Source organism: Echinops telfairi, unplaced genomic scaffold (genome assembly GCF_000313985.2).
Source record: "Echinops telfairi isolate 266 unplaced genomic scaffold, ASM31398v2 ScPeMD7_7;HRSCAF=31, whole genome shotgun sequence".
NCBI classification, from domain to species: domain Eukaryota; kingdom Metazoa; phylum Chordata; class Mammalia; order Afrosoricida; family Tenrecidae; genus Echinops; species Echinops telfairi.
The window spans coordinates 962007-971638 of NW_022103904.1; the positions used below are offsets into that span (position 1 = coordinate 962007).

At 41.3% G+C, this 9632-nt stretch overlaps 1 pseudogene; it reads left to right on the plus strand.

The window, feature by feature from the left end:
• The first annotated feature begins 4883 nt into the window (after window positions 1-4883).
• On the plus strand, window positions 4884-5933 carry LOC101654196 (annotated as a pseudogene).
• Window positions 5934-9632: the final 3699 nt, after the last annotated feature.

Here is a 9632-nt window from a genome sequence, read left to right on the forward strand (position 1 = left end):
GTATACTCACCTTTTGTGTTGTTTTAAAAAGAGATTTGCTATGAACAAGTCGTTGGTCTTGCAAAATTTTTATCATGCAATCTCCAGCCTCATTTCCATGATCAAGTCCATATTTTTCCAACTACTGTTCCTTCCTCTTTGTTTCCAAGTTTTGCATTCCAATCGATAACTATCAATGCATCTTTGTTCATATCTGATAAATTTCTGACTGCAAATGCTGCTAGAATTCTTCCATTTCTTTCTCACTAGCTTTTGTGATTGGTGTATAGAGATGAATAATAGTTGTATTGTTTTGATTTCCTTGAAGGTGGATAGATATCATCCTGTCACAGACAGCATTGTACATCAAGATTGATTTTGACATGTCCTTTTTGACAATGAAGACCAAGCCGTTCCTCTTGATTGTGTCTTACCCAGAACAATAAATCATATGATTTTCTGTTTAAAAAGTCAGTATCAGTCCATTTCAGCTCACTAATACCTAAGATATCAATCTTCATGCATTCAATTTCATTTGCAACAACTTCCAATTTTCCTAGATTCATACTTCACAAACATTCCAAGTTTTGATCATTAGTAGATCTTTACAGCTGTGAGATCCTCAAGTATCCACTCCCACAGACTTTGCCCCACTCCTGTTAGCAGGGTCCACTCCACTCTAAGAATGTAAGTCCTCCCCAGTTACAGTTCAAGCGCCCTTTGCCCCAAGGGGCCCAACTTTCAGCACTATTTCTACAATGTTTTACTTCCATTCATTAAGCCTTCAGTATCTGGCAATGTTCTGAAGCTATGCATAAGGTTTTCAGCAGATACTTTCTCTGCAGTGGGCATCTGATTCTTTCTTTGTTGTCTGTTCTTAGTCTGGAAGTTCCATTGAAAACTGTTCACTTAGGGTGACCCTGCTGACATTTGACATACCAGTGACATAGCTTCCAGCATCACAGCAGCACACAAGCCACCACCGTGTGACAAATTGACAGACAAATGATAGTACTTGTGGGTCTGGCCAGCTAAAAGATAAATCGCACCTCCATCTAAGCCATTACTCAGCATAAAAGAGCCATTTGGGACTTTAGAAATCACAGGACCATTGAGAAGCGCATGTCCAAGAGCTCTGTCTGAGTTATGGAGGCTGCTGAGACCAGATGCGCCAGAGACTGTGGCACAGAGACGTAGGGTAGTAGTCTTGAGATGATGCTGTACCTTCTCCTCATCTGGCCAGAGACTGGAACAGTGAGAGAAAGAGACTAGAGCATCGGCTTCCTAATGCATGGAAGCAAAGGCCCAGGGACCTCATATCTTAGAGATTTCAGGATAGAAAGAGACGTACGTGGCTGCGGATTGAAGAGAGTTATTTTGGTGGACCAATAACTATAGCTTTGCTGCTCCTGACTTGTGGTAACCTGTAACTTCTCTAATAAACCTCCCTGATTTTAAGTATAGTCTGAGAGTTCTGTGTGACCATTGCAACAAATTATTGAACTTACCCAGGAGTAGAGTGGCATGGAGCAAAGATTGGTGTTAGAATAGGTAAAGAAGGCTGGACTGTAGAGGCATGCTGGACCCCTGCCTCCGGGCAATAGGGAAGCCAGATGAGATCAGATATGTCCACCTCTAATTCCATATATCACAGAAAGAAAGGAGGATAAAAAAGAGTAAACGCATCAAAAGCAAACTCACAGCCATCAAATCAGTTATGACTGAAAACAATTCTGTGCAGGGCTTCTGAGACGTTACATCTTTATGAGAACAGACAACCTCATCTTTGAAAGAGCCCTGGTGGTGCTGTGGGTTAGGCCTTAGGCTACTAACTGCAAGGTTGACAGTTCACATCTACCAGCCACTCAGTGAGAGAAAGATAAAACTGTGTGCTCCCCTTAAGATTTATAGTCTTAGAAACCTTAAAGAGAGTCACTATGAGCCAGAATGAACTTGATGGCTTCCTTTGTTGGGTTTTGCTACCAGGACTATGCTTGCTTCTCAGAATGAGATGGAGGGCAGCTCTTCTTTTTTATGTTCTAGAATAACTTGAGTAGAATTGGTGCCAGTTCTTCTGTGGCTGTTTGGTAGAACTCGTCAATGAAGCCATCTGAATCCTGACATCTTTAGCAGGAGTTTTTTATGGACTGCTCAATTTATTTTTTCATGATGTGTCTGTTCAGATTTTCTCACTCAGATTGTGTTAGTGGTTTGGGTAGAGAGTGTGTTTCTAGAAAGTTGTCTGTTTCTTCAAGGTTTTCAAATTTGTTAGAGTACAGTTCTTTCTGGGATTCTGATGTTATCCTTTTATTTCAGTTTGTCCTATTATGACATCACCTATAAATTTAATATTGGTTATTTGCATCTTCTCCTTCTTTTCAAGTTTGCCAGGGGGTTGTCAATTTCATTAATCATTTCAGTGAATCAGTTCTAATCTTGTCAGTTCTATTGTTTTAGTCTCATTTATTTATGCTCTAATCTTTATTATTTCCTTTTTTAAGGTGACTGTTGCCTCTCATTTTCTTCTTTTTATAGTCTTATTTCTAATTGTTAGAGATGTTGAGCTAAGAGGTGTTCATCTTACTTTTTTCTTCTTTTTAAATTTTTTAATCATGTTATTGAGGTCTCATAGAACTCTTATCACAATTCATACATACATAAATAGTGTAAAGCACATTTGTACATTCGTTGCCATCATCATTCTCAAAACATTTACTCTCCACTTAAGCCCCTGGCATCAGATAACTATCAATGCATCTTTGTTCATACCGCTGCGCCTTCTTCTCCCTCATGAACCCTTGATAATTTATAAATTATTATTTTGTCATATCTTACACTGTCCGACATCTCCCTTCACCCACTTTACTGTTGTCCATCCCCCAGGGAGGAGGTTATATGTAGATTCTTGTAATTGGTTCCTCATTTCCACCTCACCCTCCCTCCATCCTACCGGTATGGCCACTCTCACCATTTGTACTGAAGCAATCATCTGCTCTGGATTCCCTGTGTTTCCAGTTCCTATCTGTACCAGTGTACACCCTCTGGTCTAGCTAGATTTGTAAGGTGGAATTGGGATCATGATAGTGGGGGCGGGGGGGAGGGGAGGAAGCATTTAGGAACTAGAGGAAAGCTGTATGTTTCATTGTTGTTGCACTGCACCCTGACTGGCTCGTCTCCTCCCCGTAACCCTTCTGAAGGGAAGGAGGAGCAATTGCCTACAGATGGACTTTGGGTCCCCACTCTGCACTCCCCCTCATTCACAATGATATGATTTTTTTGTTCTTTTATACCTGATACCTGATTACTTCGACACCTCGTGGTCACACAGGCTGGTGTGCTTCTTCTATGTGGGCTTTGTTGCTTCTGAGCTAGATGGCCGCTTGTTTACCTTCAAGCCTTCAAGACCCCAGATACTATATTTTTTGATAGCCGGGTACCATCAGCTTTCTTCACGACATTTGTTTATGCACCCATTTGTCTTCAATGATCGTATCTGGGAAGTGAGCACACAATAATATGATTTTTTGTTCTTTGATGCCTGATAACTGATCCCTTTGGCACCTCGTGATCACACAGGCTGGTGTGCTTCTTCCATGTGAGCTTTGTCACTTCTACTTCTTTCTTCTCTTATGATGTGTGCTTATTATAATAAAATGTATTCTGAACACTGCTTTTCCTTTGTCTGAAAGATTTTGTTTGCTGTGTTTTCATTCTTATTTGATTCAAAGAATGTTTAAATATAATTTTTATTTCTAATTTTTCCTTAATCTTCCTGTGGTTGATTTCTAATTTTATAGTATTTTGATCAGAAGAAATACTTTAGGGTATGTTTACATTTCGAAAGCTCCTGAGATTTGCTCTGGCCTAACATGGCCCATTCTGGAGACTGTTTTATGTGCTTTGGAAAAGAATGTTGTTCTTTTTGTATGGAAGAGTCCGTATCTGACCATAGAGGCAAGCTGGCTGATTCCACTGCTGAGATCTTCATCTTTGCTGAGTTTTTCTCTAGTTTTCCTGTCCTTTATTGAATGTGGTGAGCTGAAGTCTCTGATTATTATCACAGAGTTGTCTATTACCCTCTTCAACTTTGTTAAAAAATCTGGTTTATGTATTTTGGGACTCTTTCATTGGGTGTGTAAATATTTATTATTGTTATATCCTTTTTTTTACTTGTGTTTTTAATCACTATATAATGTGCCTCCTTGTCTCTTTTGCTGATTTTTTCAATAAGGTCTACTTTATCAGTAATGAATATTGTTGCTCCTACTCATTTTTGATTGCTGTTTGCTTGATATACCATTTAAAAATATTATTTTTACCTTTATGTCTAAAATGTGTTGATTGGTCCTGTTGATCCTTTCTGCTATTCTCTGTCTCTTGATTAATGCATTCATTCTATTTACACTCAGTGTGATTATCAAGAAATGTATGTTTGCTGTTTTCTTTTATTTCATGTTTTTCAGTTCTGAGTTAATTTTGTCTGTAAATTTTTTTTAATCATTCCACTCATTGCCTTTGTTTTGGTGCTTACTGAAGTTTTATAATTTTCTCTTTTTTATTTTGGTAAGAATTTATTAATTTTTTTTGGCTTTGGTTTTGGAAAGTCTGATTATGACAAAGAAAGAATACTGGTGGCAACTCAGGAAAAAGTGACAAAAGACAACCAATAAGACTAAGTTCTGGGCTTACCCAGTATGGCTGGAGACATTAGCTAGCGCTCGCTCTGCTCTCTGTAACGGGGAAACAGCGAACTGCAAGAGACTGAACTGTATCTGCCTCTATTTCCAACAGACTCATGTTCAACTTTCGCTCACAAAAAAACAAGCTGGGAAGATTTTATTAATCCTTTTTTTAAAAAAAAGTTAATATAAAATTATAGGGGGGGAAAAGGAGCCTGAACTTTAAACACAGCTGGAACAATCCGCAGCGGCAGCAGCAGCGGGAGAAGAGATTTAATTTAGTTGATTTTCTGTGGTTGTTGGCTGTTCACTAGTCTCACGGTGATGGAAGCTGCACATTTTTTCGAAGGAACCGAGAAGCTGCTGGAGGCTTGGCGCTCCCAGCAGCAGCCCGACGCAAACCAAGGATTTGGGGATCTTCGCACCATCCCAAGATCTGAGTGGGATATACCTTTGAAGGATGTGCAATGCTCAATCATAAGTGTGACAAAAACTGACAAGCAGGAAGCTTATGTACTCGTGAGAGGAGCATGTGTGTCTCCCAGAGACATGTCATTTTGAAGACACGTGGTACCATCCTTTTACTGAAAGCACTGGTTCCCCTGTTGAAGCTTGCTAGGGACGACAGTGGGTTTGACTCAATTCAAAGCTTCTTTTATTCTCGTAAGAATTTCATGAAGCCTTCTCACCAAGGGTACCCACACCGGAATTTCGAGGAAGAAATAGAGTTTCTTCCTGCAATTTTCCCAAATGGAGCAGGGTATTGTACGGAATGTATGAATGCTGACTGTTGGTACTTGTATACTCTGGATTTCCCAGAGCGTCGAGTCATCAGCCAGCCAGATCAAACCCTGGACGTTCTGATGCGTGAGCTGGACCCAGCAGTCGTGGACCAGCTCTCCATGAAAGATGGGGTTCCTGCAAAGGATGTCACTGTTCAATCCTTGTGGGTATTCAATGAATGGAATGAAATCAGATGGAACTTATTGGACTATTCACATCACCCCAGAACAAGAATTTTCTTCTGTTAGCTTTGAAACAAACTTAAGTCAGACCTCCTATGATGACCTGATCAGGAAAGTGGTGGAAGTCTTCAAGCCAGGAAAACGTGTGACCACCCTGTTTGCAAATCAGAGTTCTCAATGTCACACAGTGCTTTCTTCGCCCCAGAAGATGGAAGGCTTTAAACGTCTTGATGGTCAGAGTGCTATGTTCAATGATGACAACTTTGTTTTTACCAGTTTTGCTAAGAAGGAGCCACAGCAGCAGAGTTGATTAAGAAATATGAAGATAAAACACACACAGAAGGAGGGGGCTGCTTTCTAGATACTGATCCCGGGTCGTGCTGTCCATCACCACCCCCGTGTAGTTGCAGAAAACCCTAGATGTAAGCATCGTGTCATCATTGTGAATTGTATGCGTTATTATATCAAGGAGTTAGATTTCTTGCATGAATGCTCTCTTCTGTGTTTAGGTATGCTATGCCACTCTTGCTGTGAAATTGAAGTGCCTGTAGAAAAAAACCGTTTACTGTATGAAACTTTACAATACTTGTGAAAACAATTCAATGTGGTTTATGCACAGGATGATACTTCTCCAGGTATCACCCCGAATTCCCCACAGACAAGGCTTGCGTCCTCAGTAGGGGTTGGCCTCAGCCAGACCATCTGCGACTGGTCTATTCCACTGCTGCCAGAAGTTATATCCAGTTACCTCCGGTTTCTAGAACACACTCTGAATGAATGTCACTGAAACCAATCTCTACTTCATACAGATTTTTTTTTTTGCAACAGCAATTAAAAGTTTTTCTTCCATGGAAAAAAAAAGACTAAGTTCTGATTTTTCAGCAGACAAGATGGCAAAGGATTGACATATATAAAACTCTGAAAGAAAGAGGGGTTTGGGGAAACAATAACAACCAAGAATTGAATATCCAGCAAAATTGTCCTTCAACTACAATGGCAAAATTAGGACTTTTCCAAAGAGGGAAATTATAGCTACAAGATCAACCTTCTAAGAAATGCTAACAAAAGTCCTTTGGCTAGCTGGTCAACAATGACAGACAACAAAACTGCTATTAAGACACACTACAGCAAAACCCCAAAATCAACCCAGATACATAAATATCAAAAATTAAATAAACCTACAAGTATGAAAATGGGAAGCTATAGATATCAATTTGTAACCAATAACAGCTACAAATCCAAATGAGACAATATGTGGTGTAGTTACAAAGCTTTCAAATGGAGAGGAAGTCAAAATGATATAAAGATCGAATGGACTGTTGTAAATTGGGAAGGAAATAATGAATTCCAGGGTGAACTTAGGGAAAATTAATAAACCTTGTCATAAAAATTAAAAAAGGAGAGAATTATAAAAGTTTTTGACTTCACAGCTACTTGTCTGTCATGAAATCAGGGAACTTTTCTGCTACGGTAACTAACCAAGACTTTTCTCATTGCTCTCCTGTCTGGAATTTCAATCACAGGTAACAGCTCCCTCTTGATCGGATCTTCCATAATTCTTAGGCACGCTTCTTCTTTTCTAGTTCTTCCTCAGACTCCTTTTACCCGATATGTCTTTGATTTCTACTTTTAGGTTTTGTATGATTTCTAAATTTCAATTTGCTTTATCAAATTCGTCTTGTATTATTTCCCTGCATTCTTCTAAAGTGTGCGCATGTTCACGATTTGGTCTATGATTTTGCTGGTGTTGCCTTTGTTTCTCTTGATCTCTTTCGTAATTTGCTGAAGGGAATCAAAACATAATTGTCCTGCACTCCTTACCCTGCCCTTCCAGCAGGACTTCTTCCTCCTGAGTATCTTATGTTTTTAATTAAAAAAAATTTTTGGATCACGTGTTTGTGCCATATGTCCTGGTGAGAGTGTCATGTGAAGTCACCTGCTGTCGCAGAGACACCGTGGCATTATTGGATTAATGTGTTGATTCACATGTTTTGTTCTCTTTGGTTTTCCTCAGGTAATGGGGAGGGTTTGCCATTCTGGTCATTATTTGGCAGCACTGGGGTGCTTACCACCTGGAGAGGTATATGTGGTCGAGGTTGATAGTATGGGAGTGAGTTTCTAACTGCTGGCTGTGTAGAGAGGCCAGAGCCAGGCAGGGGAGGAAGTAAAGAAAAGAAGTAAAAAGCAGGGAGGAGGGGTGTGGGATCACTAAGCAAAACAAAAAGAAAAATCAACAAAAATACGGACTTGAACGCCAGCCACCTAGCATAGCTACAGCAGAAACATGGCGCCCACTCTGTGGGTTCAAGCAAGACCACTTGCAGTAAGGGCAGTGGGGGAGAACACTGCTGACTGTGGAAGTGATGGGGGCAAGGTGCCCACATTGTTGGTTCAAAACACTTTCTTTACTAAAAGGGAGAACACGTTATAGAGGAAGGCAATTTTAAACAAAGGGAAACCATAGGCAGAGGATGAAAGAATTACAGAGAGATCAAAAAGCAAAAGGAAGGGAAGCAGGGGAAAGAGGCGCAGTCTGGGCATCAGTGTTGCTCTTATGCAGCTGCAGCAGACGTGGGCGTGTTCCGCAGCAGCGCTCAGTGCTGACTGCACAGGGCTGGAGTGGGCACCCCTGACAACAGAGATGATGGATGGTGGGAGGCGAGAACCCCAAAATTGAGAGGGCAAAGAGGAAGGAAGGAAAACATTTAAAGAATAAACAAGGGAGGGGAAGAACCTTGTAGAAAGAAAGGGAGGGGGTCGGGGGAGGGGGCAGCACAGTACTGGCACATGTACTAGCCATGGAGCATGGCTAAAGCGGAAACCCAGCCCTGGTTCTGTGGGAGTGCGCACTGCAGAATGCTGAGGGGCAGCGGAAGGAAGGTGCTGCTGGCCCGGACCATAAGTGATGGGATGCCTGTCCTCCAGGATTTAAGAAAGCAGGGAGGGGAAGAGGGAAGAATCAAGTCTTCCATCTTGGCTACCATGTCAGATAGTTATATCCTTTCAGACATTTTCATTCCTGGTTGGTGGGACTAGGGGTTACTTTGTTGATTACGTAAACATTCCATCTTGAAATGTGTTGTTTAAAAAATAAATAAAAGAAGAATTGTTGTTGAGTGGCGTGGAGCCAGTTCCGACGCATAGTGGCCCTGTGTACGACAGAACGAAGCATCCCTGGTCCAGCCATACCCTCACAACTGTTCTTGCGCCGAGTCCACTAGTGAAACCACTGCGTCGGTCAAGAACATATTACAAGAATTTATGAAACAATGAGCACTGGCAATAATAGAGCCATATACTTGTATCATGGTGTTTGGTGTTTTTACATATAGCGGCTATCGGTTCTCTTTCCCTTTCACTAGGGTTCTTTTATTGGATCTTATTCTCAGGGCTTAGCTCAGAGCTTTCAACATCATGGATCTCATTCAATGTTGCTAATTCAAGAGCAGGAGAGTAAAGAAGGCAGAGAGAAGAGAGTGGGAAGATAAGAATAGAGGAAATGAGGAAAGATGGGGTAGGGGGAGAACAAGAAAGGAAAGGGGGAAATGAGGGAAGGAAAAAAGCAAAGAAGTAGGAAGGAGGATAAACAGGAAGGAAAGCAAGGGGAAGGAATGCAGGCCATGTGGTCATAGCATTCTTTCTGCACGGATAGACATTGACCTCCTGGAAATGGATCCAAAGGCCTCCGTGGGCATCCACGCTTCTCCTGCCTCACTCCATGTTGGTATGTGTCAGACGCCTTGTGGTGCCATGGGCTCTACCAGTCTCTTAGGACGCAACTCAGTCTGAAAACCCCCTTCCCAGAAGGTATCTGGGCCATTTGCAGATGTATGCGAACACATCAGCAGCTGAAGCCCAGCATAACACAGCTCCTCAATCGTTCGCAGACATGACCTAATTGATAAGGGAGTCCCTCTAAGTAGCCAGCTCATTCCCAGCTATTTGTGACACGCAATCAAACTCTGTTCCCTTTCTCTGTGACATCACCATTCTTGGCCAGGCCATTGGA